Source organism: Gallus gallus, chromosome 4 (genome assembly GCF_016699485.2).
Source record: "Gallus gallus isolate bGalGal1 chromosome 4, bGalGal1.mat.broiler.GRCg7b, whole genome shotgun sequence".
Classification (NCBI taxonomy): domain Eukaryota; kingdom Metazoa; phylum Chordata; class Aves; order Galliformes; family Phasianidae; genus Gallus; species Gallus gallus.
Genome location: NC_052535.1, coordinates 80,362,185 through 80,376,694, shown reverse-complemented (window position 1 = coordinate 80,376,694; position 14,510 = coordinate 80,362,185).

Sequence of the window (14,510 nt, the reverse complement as noted above, 5' to 3'; positions counted from 1 at the left end):
CTCTAAATATACAAATTCTTTGTCTTAATCGAACTTGCTCCCTGTGTGACTATCATTATTGGTATCACTAGGTATTTAGTATATAACTAGAGATATTATGTCAAGAATCACAAAACCAGGCTCCTTCTGCCTTCCTTCTCTTCCTTAATCTTTCTTGTTGGTACCACCCCATTTTCCATGACTGCTTTTTTCCTTCCCTGGCAGTGTAACAAGATTTAGGGGCCTGCAGATTTTATGAATCTTTTTATGGTGTCTTGGCATTGCAGAAGGATGGTGTGAATGTCACTGGATATCAGCCAATCTTTCTGTGAGAGGGTCTGCAAAATGGGTGCCAAGTGAGTTGAGGATCGGAAGGCTAAAATAGAAATATAGAAGTAATTGTACATTTGTTTCTGTAATTAATTATAGAGATCAGGGTAAACAGTTTAAGTTAAAGAAGAAAGCTTTATTCTACTTAATCCATGAATGGATAAATGATTCAGTCTTTGAAAAGACTATGAGTTTTACCAAGAGAACATTTCCTGGTTAGGGTATACAAAAAGGCAGTATATGACTAGATGCTTTTCTCATCAAATGTATCTAATTAATCAATCTAAAGGAAGATTACTGAAGAAAAGTGGGCTTAGGAGTACTGCCAACTTTAACTTTCCAAACTCCTGACCCTTTTCAAAGAATAAATTTTAAAAATAATAATCTATATTTTATTTCTTTTTATAAGCTCAGAAATTGTGTTTCTGAGCTCCATCAAACAAGAGCTGGAAAACTTTAATGTGAGACTCTCAGGTTACTACAAGTGAAAATGTTTTAAGAAAAACACTGCATTTTCAAGTTTTGCAGTAAAACCATGAGTTGGAAAAATTGGTTTGAGTTAGAGAACTAGAAGATAAGTAGAACTACTTGTAAGGAATTAAAGAAAAGGTCAGCTTCTAAGGAAAATTATAGCAGTGCCTGAATTTTCACTGTGAAGGCTTAATGATGGCCAAAGAGAGCAGCTAGTAGAACTCCAAAGCCAAGGTAGCGAAGTTGATAGGATGAGAGAAGTGGAGAGCACATAAAATGGAGAGCAGTGATTCATATGGGGAGGAGATAAGAATATAAACGTAGTATTAGTAGATCAGTCTAAAGAGCTGGTGTCTTCTCTTTTATGATGACTTACAACAGAGTCCTAGAGAAGAACAGAGCAGGCCTGAGCTAACATTTGCCTACCCTAGACAGCGCTAATTTGAGTAGCAGCAGTTTTCTCGCATTCTGCTACAATCCTTTCATTCCTCTGCTAAGCTTTATACTGGAATTCTCCACTAATCCTGTGAGCCATGATAACTTTGAGCAAGGGAGTTATACTGCAAAGGAAGATGGTCATTAGAACATTTCACCTGACCTGTTTGCGTTTTTCTCAGCTGAAGCCTGTGAAATAATTGGCCACAGCAATTTAAGAAGACAGGTGTCACTGTTAGATTAATCTGTTTGCCATAGGGTTTTATTTGCTTACCCTGGCACAATTTATATGATGTCAGCACACAAAGAATGCTTCTGCAGATAAAGCTAACAGCAAATGACTTCATGAGCGTGTTTGTGACAGATGTGTTCAGTGGGAAGAAACACTGTAGCACAAACTGCAGTACTCATCAAGATGGTGTTATTCCAGCTCATTAATCACATTCCTCTGGTTTGTCTCCATGGATGACTATCTGCGTAAACTCACTAGCAGTCATGACAAGGCTTTCTGCTTGCCACTCTCTCTACAAAGATCCTTGTTGGAATTCTGTGTATCACTGAGCCACAGTGAAAGACAAATGGGTGTTCTACATCTTTCGTGTCTGCTTCACGCTCCTTTTGCATTCAAAGCCAAGATCTTCACTGTATTTGACATCTTCCACAGTTTTTCATTATTAAAAAAAAAATGTTTTCATTGGTATTCTCAACAAACTCTTTTTATTATATTTGGTTAAAGCACCTGCTAATCTGTTAAAATTTTGATGATGATTGGAGAAAAGCATTCTAGATAAAGTCGCCTTATGAAATCGCTGAATCACATTACTACAGTGAAATCAGAGCATAAAGCGCATTTATAGATGTGCAGAAAAAAAGAAGGATCTATTTTGATATGAGGGAGGAAAATAGGAGATGCCTTCTTTCTCTCCACTTCAAAGAACGCAAGGGAATGGATGCCATCTTCCAGACTTCTGTGTTCTCCTGGCTTAGTCTTTGGAAAACTTTACTTGTCAAGGAGTCATGCATGCCTGTTTTCTCATCCCTTACTTTTCATGGTGCAGCTGCATTTTGGTGTTGTGAGAAAAGAGCAGTGACTACATATGGAAGAAAATGGGATGAATGTATCAGCATTCGCAATGGAGACCATATCTGAAAAGAAATTTAAATAATGTCATATTCATTGTTGCAAGAGAAAACAAGGATTCTGAAATTCTATTTTTAGCAGTACACATATTCAAGAAGCTTTCAGATGTTTGGCAGGATGAGCCTCAGCTGGAAGGACAGGTTCTTTTTCTCATATTGCCAATGTCATCTCATTCAATTACAACCACAATGAGCCAGCCAGGTCACAAATCGCCTACATTTCTGTCCATAAAGATTCCACTCATCTCAAAGTCTCAGAGCTTCATGTTTCCTCAAACTGCTGGCCCCTTTGATGAGAACTTATCTAAAATAAAAATATGCTTTAAAATTCCACTCAATGTCTTTGTGTGTATAACAGGGAGCTAAACAATGTCCTAGTAGTTTTTTTGTTTGTTTGTTTCAAACTGAGTGAAAAATTAGAATTTCATTCTGTCAAATCTTAGCAAAGGGTTGAGTCCACAGCAAAATTCATGTCTGGGAGTGACTACCCAGACCATGAATCACAAAGTAACCTGTCTGTATTTCATTTATTACTGAACATTAGGTGTTAAGGAGATCTTTTAGACTGTGTCCTCACAGTCAGTGGTACTTGCTGTTGGTGCAGGATTTTGCTGTCTTTGTAGCATGACTATCTCAGTTCCCTCTGAATTATTTTCAGGCATGCTACTTGACTCTTCCCTACTGCTGGTCTCTCATTATACACTCATATTCCTTGTCTGAACCTGCTTCTCTTAGTTCCTAGTTCCACAATTAGTCACTCCAATATGTTATTGAGAGGTTACCTCACATGAGCTACTTTAACCTCACCTTTATCTTCTCATCTGGGTTCTTGCAGAATCTTTCTCTCTGTCCCCTTCCCTCTTTTCCCACATTCAAAGAGGTTTCTTATCCCACATATCTGACTTAGTTGCAAGGAACACTTGAGTAAAATACATTATTTGTTGAAGTTAAATCTGTTCTTTTTCAATCTTTAGCTGTCTTTCTCCAGAATTCTGTGTAATGATCTCATTTTATAGTGTTTCATATTAACCTGAAAAGTTTTTGACTGATAAAATCTCCATGCAATAATGGAAAAACTACTCCTATAGGTATGTCGACTAAGGGACAAGTTGAACCTTTTAGGGCATAATCATGCTAGAATCTGAGATGCTTAGTGTAAGTATCCTGAAGTTTTAGTTTGCCAAAATAATAAATCATTTTGCATTCAGCCTCCAGAATATAATCAGTCAATTGAACTGTGTCCATATTTGTCCCTAAATTTCATATTCAAGATACTAAGAAGCTTGGCTTGTTCAAATTAAAAAAAAAAAAAAGAGAGAGAGAGAGAGAGAGAGAAAGAGAGAGAAATGAAAGCTTTTATCATGTTGAAGTGTTTTAATCAGCAAATGGCAACTCATCTGATATTAGTAGTTAGTAAGAAAATATGATTTAGCAGCACAAAACTAAAAAGTTTTTGTTTTACTCCTACTTTCATGGTGCTCTTTTCTTGGAATACATTAAGTGTACACTAAGTGCCAGCAATCTGTTTTTTTACTGTAATTGATGCTTTCTTGCACAGTCTTATTAATTGTACTATTCTAAAACATCTGCTTATGGACACAGTCAACTGGGATTTAGCTGGCTTCTTGATTTCCACTTCTATCTTTGGAGTTCAAATACCTCCCACTCAAATGACAACATTAAAACCAAAACAAGACAAAAAATGATCTGCTTCTGGTAAATTTCCCAATGCCTTCTCACAGTCGATCTGAAAGGGAACTGATTCTAGAGCCAAATTCCATGCAGCTTTAATCCGATGGAACTCATTTGAGTTCAAAAGACACCAGGAGAGATCCAAGGACCCAGCTTTGAGCAAGGAATGCACAACTGGATCCAAAATGTTTGGGACTTGATTTTATTAACCTTGTATAATTTGGCCAGGAGGCAGAGGTTAATGTCTTTGCACACGTGAAAGGTTCCACAAGCTCTTTAATTGACCACAAGTCAGTAATAGTTAGGTTTATCTTTGTCAGTAGTACAGGGTCTCTTTGAAGCATACCAGGCACTGTTTCAGTGCTGAACATAGAGGGAATCACAACCCTCCATCCTTTTTGATAAAACAGCCACTCTTTTATTGAAGCATCTGGAAGTTCTTTGAGATCACAACCCTCACTCAGTTTTTAGCCACTCTGAGCCTGTGTTGTTTTACAAGATCTGGAAAGATCATAACCAAGTATAGTGGCTCACTTGAACAAAGTACTTTAAAATTTAAGAAATCTTTAAATAGAAAACTGATAACTACATTCCTTGTTAAACAGACAGCCTGCTAAATTTTTGCCTATGTACAAATTCCACAAGCAAATACAGCTTTCAAGATGCAAATGCAAAGATCAAACTGACTTATCTAGTCAAATGGCAAAATGTACAGGGAACTTACATACCTTATTCCAAAGTCTGTCTCTTGAATGTGACCTCTCCCTCTTAGATAGCTAAATCTATATTTAAACTGACACAACTTTACTCACTTTGGTGGAGATACAGAAAATTATATGATTTGGAGAGCCATAACAGTTCTCTGAGGAGAAGAATCCTTGCATTACAGTCTGGAGGCACTGGGCAGAGAAATTAAAACTTCAGTACGGTGTCGGTGGTCAGCCACAAAACACAGGCTCTTTAGCTGTTTTTACTATTATGAACTATGAGTTACAAAAGAAAAGAACTTTTAGTTCTACTTATCAATATAGTCAATAGGGTATAAGATGCAACTGATTCGATCAAATCTGAGTGTCTACTGAAGGATTAGACAAAACATTCTGTGACCTTCCGTGCTGAAGTTTTTCTGCAGTCTCATGCATGATTCCTGCTTTGAATGACCACAGAGTGCTTTATAGTTTCTCATTCCCTCTGTGATTTGACTGTATTGTTATTTCTTCCCACTCTTGCTCAGATTCTGTGATCATCTGATGTCTATGGCTTTAATTTTATTGTGGGTGGAAGACAATACTAACAATAACTGAAATAATTAACTAAAAGTCCCCTCAGACATTCTTTTGCAAAAGAGCTTACATATGAACATTTTGCTTTTTCTCTTGTTCCTAAAGAGTTGTTCACACAGGATCATACTGGCATTGTTCACATTAAATTTAACAGAGTTATAAATATCTATGGTGTGTGCGTATATATAAGTAATATGTATAGATCTGATAATAAGCAAAAAACTCTTGATGAATATAGTCAATGGAGTTTAGGGCACAGTTAATTTGATCAAATCTGTCAACACCAGAACTGAACAAATATTTCTCTGTATTTTACTGATGTGTTAACTCTGTTGATGGTATGAGTAGCGTAAGACACTTAAGATACCAGTAGACATGTGCTTTGCTACAAATTAAGACTCAATTCAATTGGACAAGTACGGATCAATGCCATTTTATATGCTAGAAAGTATTCTGCCCAAAAAAGTCTCCAAAAGGGCTCTGACACCCCAAAAAAACATAGATCTCTCATATTTTCTTGTATCATGCAGCTCTGTGTAGCTGTCTTGAATACCTTAAAATCTTAAAAATCACAATTTCTACTGGTATTTCACAGAATTTGAAGATGGTTGGGGTTGGCAGGGACTTCTGGGTCCCTCTGGCCCAATCCCTTCTCTAGCAGAGCCACAAAGAGCAGGGTGCCCAGGCCCATATTCAGGTGGCTTCTGAAGATCTCCAAGAAGGAGGCCCACAACCTCTTTGTGCCTGTGTTCCATCACCTGCACAGTAGAGATCAGTTGAAATGCAATATACATTATTTTCTTATTAAAACATTTTATGTGTATAAAGTTGTGTTGCTTGGGATGTGTATGATTGTACTGTCCTGACCAAACTGGATCTCTATCTCCCTGTTTCCTGATACAGCCTCTTATGATATCCACCACTGATATCTTCATGCTAAATTCCTTTGATAAATTCCTTTGATACAATTCCATATGTTTTACTAAACATGTTCTTATAGATACAGAGAGCAGTGAGCACCAGCCATCATCACATTCATTCATTAGTCCTAAATGCATGGGAAGATTCATAAAGAAAAATATGGTTTTAACAGCAAGCCAATATCTCTTTCTCCTTTTTTTCTAAATGTATTTCAAATTTGGCTTCTCTTTGAAAGAAGAGAGTAGTAGAATACATAGGGTTTATGAATTGTACCTAGCAAACTTGTTTCATCATTTAGCTACATCTTTTACATTTGAAAATAACATCTGCTGCTTCCCCCTTGTTCAGTAAGACTTTTTTGAAGAAATTAAATGGGACAATTTTCTAAAAGCTGGGCTTCAGTGTAGTGAAACAGTTGAATAAAAAGCTTAAAAGAAGGCAACTAAAAAAGAAATGTATTTCCAATCATGACTATAACTCATAGTTATATTTTTTAGGGAATTTAGGGAACTCTAACAAGCTAATCCATCTGGTTTTGGTTTTCAGTCACAGATGAACTAACATCCTCTCATTTAAGTTGCTCTATGGAACCGCTGTGAGCTTAAGGAAGCATTAGCTGTTTTATTTGCAGTCAAAGGGTTGGGTTTTTTGAGTGTGTAAGGAATATCTCTTCCATTAAGAAAGAAGCATAGCTGGAATAGCAAGGATTACCAGAGAAGCAGGAAAATCTGTGTTAGCTAAAAATAATGATTACATAGACTCATTTGGTTTAGACAAGGCTCCTACTGTGTCATCAATTCCATTCTACTGTACCAGTACAAAACTGATAATACCAGCTGGATTGTGGGACCAAAGAAAGCATGATTTCAGCAAGAATGAACCTAAAACTATTTAAATGTATGTGTATAAAATTAATGACCTGAACTCTTCTGGTATCTCTCCTGCAGAAAACACTAGCAAGATTTGCATCATCTTTTCCATCTAATCCAGTAGGATACTCCCCAGTATCCTATTTTGATATTCAAATTATACATTTTAAATCTGAATAACTATTATCTCTTTTCTCATGATTTCCTTCAAGAATGTTACAAAAAGCCTTTCAGTAAGTAGTTGTGACTAAATTTCTTGAGATGTAGGAGTTATGCTTTTGCCACAGAGAAGAGGAGGTGATGTAGGAGCTTCAGTTTTTCTGCTTCGTTAAGACCCACAGTAATTGATGTTTCTTATGAAAACAATTTTAAAAAATATTATTATTATTATTATTTTATGTGGACATGTGCATTCATTCAAGGAAAGCCATATCTTAAGGAAGGAGCTTTATTCACAACAGACTTCCTCCTTTGAGGACTATTCCAACTCTCCCTAATGTCTGTCTTAGTTTTTCCATTACTTCTATTTGGTATTGAATCAGCCCTCTTCACTAATGAGTTTGAAAAATGATAGATAGGAGAATATTTATTCTGTGCAATAATAATTCCAAAAATTACCATGTTACGGTGTAGCATGAAGAAGAATTTTGCTGTCATAGGAGTTCTGGTCCTTCATTTTGGTTTTGACCTAGAAATTATCTGACATGCTGTAGACTGACAAATTGCTGCCAGCTTTTTTTTCATTGTATATATGGTTTTAAATAGATCTCATGTTTGCTCAAGCAGCTGGTTTTTAATATGCTTTCTATTTCTTCATATTAGCCTTATAATCCCTTAGTCCAGTGCTATCATTATAGATTTCATAGAAAGGCAGAAATTATCCTAAAAATAATTTCCAAATGATGCTATCATAAACTTACCACTAATGGGTTCTTCATTTGAAAGAATGATATTTTCTTAGAGGCGGATAGATCGGTACTCAGCTAGTCTCAGAAGCATGTTATCTCTTAGTCAATACATACTTAAGTGAAAAGATATCTTGCTTTCCCATGGACACAAAACTAATCAGATATATATACCTGGCAATCCACTTTTTTTGTCTCCCAGTCTGTTACACTGTAAGACATCTAATTTTCCACGGAACTGTTAGAGTTAACAGCTTTGATCTCAGTCAGCATTTTTAGGACATCATTGTGTGAAGTCTCAGTGAAGACAGTGTGTCTGTCTTCCCAAAGATCTCATGGAAAACATTACTTTATGAATAATTTAAGTCAACATTCCCAGATTGCTGAGTGGAAGGGCAAAACCATTTTCTGTAGCTATAAACTTGTGTGAAATACTGATTTCTCTGGTACGTCATGGCACTTCTGGTGATCATTTCCTCCGTTTTGTTGTTGTTTTCATACGTTCCTTACAAATTTTGCTCACTAGTTGCTCTGTTACTTTCTTAGAAGCTTCAGTGTCTTGTGACTTCCTCTGTGGCTCACATCTATCATTAGCTGCTATTTCTAATTCTCATTTAGTTGTGTCACATTTGCTACTAAGTTGTAACTCTTCAGAGAAGGGGATTATGGTCTTCACTCTACAGAAATATTTTTTTGGGTGGACCAGGAGTGCACAGACATCCATGTCAAGGAATTTATTTTAGGATTTCAAATGTGACATTTCTGATTCTCTTTGCAGACTTCAGGGACCTTTCATCTTTGTGGTGTCTAATCTGGTATAATCTGGGTAAAATTGGTAGAGATCCCAGAAGTTGTTTATGTGGGAGGTTAGAAACTTGTTTACTTCTTCCCACAACCAATTTCATAGTTCTCTATTACAGAATACGTGTTTTGTTTTGCTTAGCTTTAAGCTTCGTGACATAGGTCAATATTTTCCCTGGACAAATATAATCAGCACTGGTATCATTTCATTGCTCAAAAGGACTCATAAATCCACAGAAAATTTCCATCAGAGAAACATCAAATCATTGTCAGAAATCCATATTTATGACATATGGATAAAATATTCTTGAAAGCAACTCCTTTTCTGTACAGAATAGTCATATAATCTGTGTGTGCATTTGGAATGTTAAGATTTCCAGGTTAGAACCTATTGGAAAATAGTTAATTTTCAGTAAAAATGGAAGAGTGAACAAATAGATATATCCATTAAAATAAAAGGAGTTCAGTAGAAGTAATTAAAAAGTAGTAATTAGGTTCAAAGGCTTCTGAAGGGCAATTTTTCTCTATAACAGCAAACAAAAATAAAAATTGAATCCAGTAATTAAAAAAAAATATATGGCTAAATTAAGTCCAGCACCTGTGAAAGATAGCAGTCAGCAGCCCAGACTGTAAATTTAATATTTTTTTATCCACATAAGCAAGTCTCAGTTCTTGAAGACTTGCTTCTTAGCTCTGCCATTACCTCACTGGGGATTTGTGCTCACGGGTGTGTTTGTGTAGCAGTGGAAATTTTTTTTTAACAAGTATGAAAATAAAGCCTGCATGTTTTTCAGTTTTGAAAATATTTTCTTTGGCAATGAAAGTGATAAACTCAGTGGCTAAAAATGGGTATATTTCTAGGGTAAATTTTTTAGTTTATACCTGAAATAGGACACCACACTCACTGACAACAAATCTCTCAGCTGGCAAAATTAGTACAGTACAATGGACTCTACCAATTAAACACAATAATGCTGACATTAGCCTAGATTTTTGGAGGTTTTTATTGATACAGGTGATTATTGCTCCTGTCGTTGATTTGATGGCATGGAATAGTTGATTGTATTTTTGTAAGCTTCACAGTTTTACTGGCATAAATACCATAGCCACTGGACAAAACAGTCATCATTTAGCCTTTAGAGTGTTTGTCTGAGTTTTCATCAGCATCAAACCACAATGCCCAAAGCTGAAATGCCAGTGTAGTCCAATCAACAATGCCAATTGGAGGTGTAATGGAAGTTTACAACGCTGGCAACTGAGACACAGCAAGGGTAGGTATACAGTAATTACCTCACTGTTTTGCTGGTGACCTTCCTCTTCCAAACTAAATCTTTTCTTCTGATAAAAATCTTTTTTTTTTTTTTTTGGAACTGCTAAGTCCACATACATTTGTCTGGAATCCTGGGATAAGTACTAAGCTATTCAGTAAAGATGCCCATATTTTTATGCTAAAGGCATACACAAACCACTATGCAACAGAGACTCCCCTCCCCTTATTGGTTTTTTGTTGACACACTTATCACATTGTCTATTAGCTATTCTCCAAAATTAACAGTGTCTGATTGTTACAGAGAGCAATCTCTTTTGATTATTCTTTTTGAAAATAGTCACTTATTAAGCAAGTTTTAAACTGTGTTCTGGATTCTGTGTTCTCAAACAAAATAAGCGAAAGAATGTCTTGTTAGCAGCTTCCAAAGGAGCTTAGGTAGTAGAGAGGTTTTGAGTTCATCATGATGTAGGAACTATGCATCACAAGAAGAACATCTAGTCAAGAGAATGAAATGGTCAAACCCATAAGTATCTATGGATTTCAGACTGTTTTAGACAGCTCATAATCAAGAGTTCGGAGGACTGCATCTTTGGTGTCCGGTGTCTAACGTCTAATCTATTTATTCATATATCTAAAATGTTCTCTGGTACTTTGAAGTATTTTCATTGAGGATGACAGATGGAAAAGAGGTGTATGCCAGCAGAAATATGTAAGAAAAACTATTGGATGAGCTTGTGTCAAGTCTGACCCACTATTTAATCTGATTCTTCTTTATAAATCCTGGAAATATCTGGATCTATATTTTTCAGTAAAAATTAGTGTCGTATATTCTGTTGAAATAAAACTCTGTGAATAAAATAATTCTGCTTATAAGAACTGTGGATAATGAATTTCAGAACAGAACAGCAACAGGCAAAGGATATTAGATTCCTTTTCAAAATTATGGGCTTACATCCTGTCTGAGATGTTAGTGATAGCTGTTTAACCTACACTCCTTTTAATCTTATTTGCTAGTGGATGAGCAGCCTTACCAGACTCATCCATTTCTCTAAGTAATTTCTGCTTCAGCCTGAAGATGAAATTGTTCTCCCTTAAACTGAGAAAGTCCTTTAGCATTAACATTGCCACTGTAGTTCACACTGTGCTTGCGTAGATAAAGAAATGGTGCCTGTCTCTTTTGCTGTTATATCTGGTAATATTCACAAGCACTAATCTTGTCTGAGCACAGCAAAATCACAAGAATAATACAATGAATATGCTAAATCTTCCAAAATGATTTTGTATTGTTTAGCTTGACTAGACCAAAACCCACCCAGGATACAGGATTCCCTGCTAAGTATCTATCCTGTGTTTTGGTATAGCCAACATTCAAAATCTTGACTCTTTAATCTGATCAAATCCCATTTATGCTTACAGTTTTAGCACTGGTCATATGCACATCAGCATTGATAGTGCCAAAGAAGCATCTATCTTTATAAATTGACAGAAAACAGGTTTCCCCTACCTGTCACTCCAGTGATGTAAGCATGATTTGTCTCTGCAGAACACAACCCAATGAGGTAATGCCATATTACCTAGTGGTTGGAGGACCAGACATGAAAGACTTTGAATCGTCATCTCCTTTGGTTTATATCTACTATGCTCCATGACTTTTACCAGTGGATGTTTTTTAATCCCTTCATATTTGATACTGTTTTATTTTGTCAAAGGAAATCTTGGAAGCATGCAAATGTATGGGATCACAGCGATCTCTTAAGGATCCACTGCAAACCTCTTGCCCAGAAGCAGAAATAGGTATAATCAGGTTATGAAATAGCTGAAGATATTTATCTAATCTGTTTTTAAAAACTGTAAGGAAAGAAATTCTCATTACACAACAGATCCTAGCGCTTCATCACCCTATTATTATGAAAATGCACAACATGCATCTTATTTTTCTTCTCCTTGCAATAAAGAAGAGCTGTCTTTATAAGACTGTTTTACATTGTGAAGACTGTTATATCTACACCCAGTCTGTTCTAGACTAAACAAACATAGTTCCTTCAACCCTTCTTCAAAGTTCGTATTTTCTAAAGTTTGTATCACTGTTTTTGTTCCTCTTTGTGCTCAAATTTGTCAACATCCTTCTTGTAGTGTATTGTGCTGGGCAGGATTCTTTGTCCAAGGTCTAAAAGGACAGAGAATAACTTTCTTTGTTGTCCATGATACTTCTACTGATTGGAGTTTGCATTTTTTTTGCACTACTACCCTTAATAGTGCATTTAGTCTCTTCCAGTTTGCCATCTCAGATTTTTATAGACACTTAGATTTCTTCGAATAAAGAGGCCTTTTTTTTTCTATCATATTTCTATTTGAAGTCTTTTCTATTTTGATACTGTGAAGTCCCAGTAACTAATTTTGCAATTTTTAGTATATCACTTGTTCAATTAATAGAAATTTTGAGACCACATTCCATATACTTATAGAGGAGAATGTGTGATGTGACACTGTTATGCCTAGTTTGGCATTTATAATGTAACCTTCATCCACTGTTCCATTAGGCAGAGCAGTTAGACTGAGTAATCTAGGGAAAAGAAGACTGGGGGGGATCTGATTAATGTTTATAAATATCTGAAGGGAGGGGGGAGGCAAATGGATGAGCCAGGTTCTTCTCAGTGGTGTGTAGCGATAGGATAAGGAGTAATGGCCTGAAACTTGTACATAGGGAGTTCTGTACAAACATGCAGAAAAGCTTCTTTATGGTAAGAGTGACAGAGCACTGGAACAGGTTGCCCAGACAGGTGGTGGAGTGTCCTTCTATGGAGATACTCAAGACCCATCTGGACACCTACCTGTGCGACCCATTGTAGGGTACCTGCTTTGCAGGGCAGTTGGACTCGATGATCTCTGGAGGTCCCTTCCAACCCCTGCAATTCTGTGATTCTGTGAAACTGTTTGACATGTGAGTTCTAAGACCGTTTACCATTATATTGTTATTATTAATACCAGTGACAGTCTCACACCAGTGGCTTATGTTAAACATCTTTTTTTTAAATTATTATTATTTTTAATAAATAAATTCCACTTCTGATGTCCTCGGGATCCAAAGGAAGGGTGGCTACCCAAATTACTACTACAAATCTAACAAACTGTAAGGACCACGGTAATCTAGAAATTGCGGAGTTGTTGTCAAATCCAAACTGTTTAGACTTTGTATTTTTGTAGTGAGATACTTACAGTAATAGTTTGCCTAAGGGCAGGCTTCTGGCACTGAATCAGATTTGGAGATTCTCTGGAAAAGGGTGTGTGAAACAAATCTTTAACAAGATATTTGATTTTAATAAGTTCAATTACTTGGAACTTAAAAATAAGTACTTTCACTTATTTCTAAGTGATAAGTATCTGTAATAGTGAAACATTTTATTTACATAATGAGTTTTCCCAGGAAATTTTATCAGTTTGTTTTTATTCGTGAAAGATGAAGTTAGGGAATGAACATGATTTTAATGTGAAGTTCAGACTAAATGAAACGTGATATTTGACACCACCTGATAAAGAAGAGCCATATCCTCTTAAAGGATTGAGAATTTGAAAGAAAGAAAAATAGCTTCAGGTTCTTTGCAGATGTTTTCTAAAATTGCATGAACTTATCAGTCATGTTCTTCACCATTTATTCAAAAATAATGCCTGAGGATATGGATGATGGTATACAGCAACTAAGAATACTAGTAAAAACTCAAACATTGGCCAAGATTTCTTCCGTATCTGAGAAACTTACACTTAGCTGACTGAATGTGTGGGCCTTGGCAGCTGACGGGATGAAACCGTGGTATTTCATTTTTGAGATATAACAATTATATAGATTCTCATATATTTCTTCCTTCGGTAATCCAGTCCTCCTTCTACTATTGAAAATAAGATCTGCAGTCACTTAAGCAAAATTAAAATAGTGCTAAAAAGCTTATTGTGAATTGTATGTTTGGGGGAAAAAAAAGAATAAAAATCAGGGGAAAAAAAGTGTAGAATTTTTGAAATAAGTGAATATAAGTGTGTAAGGTCTTGAAAACAGGTTGTCCCAAATCTTGGTTCTTCCATCTTCTTATGGTTCTTTCATACATGTAATTTTTACCAAAGTCTGTATTGGTGAATGTAGCTAGTAGACACTTGAGTCTTAGTAGCCTACATATAATCCAGTTAACAGTTTGAGCTACTTCACTACAGATAGTGGTGTAAATGGCTTTATTCTTTTCTTGCTCTGACCTAAGTAATCAAAACCATGAGAAAAATGTTTAATTTTTTTAAAGAGTATATTAAAGATGTTTTGCCCTCCAGTGCTTTATCCTAGACATCTATGCTTGATTTTCATTGTTGAGCAGTAATAAATCCAAAAGAAGCAGTGTAGTCATATAGTCATACACTGTTAGATTAAAAAAAA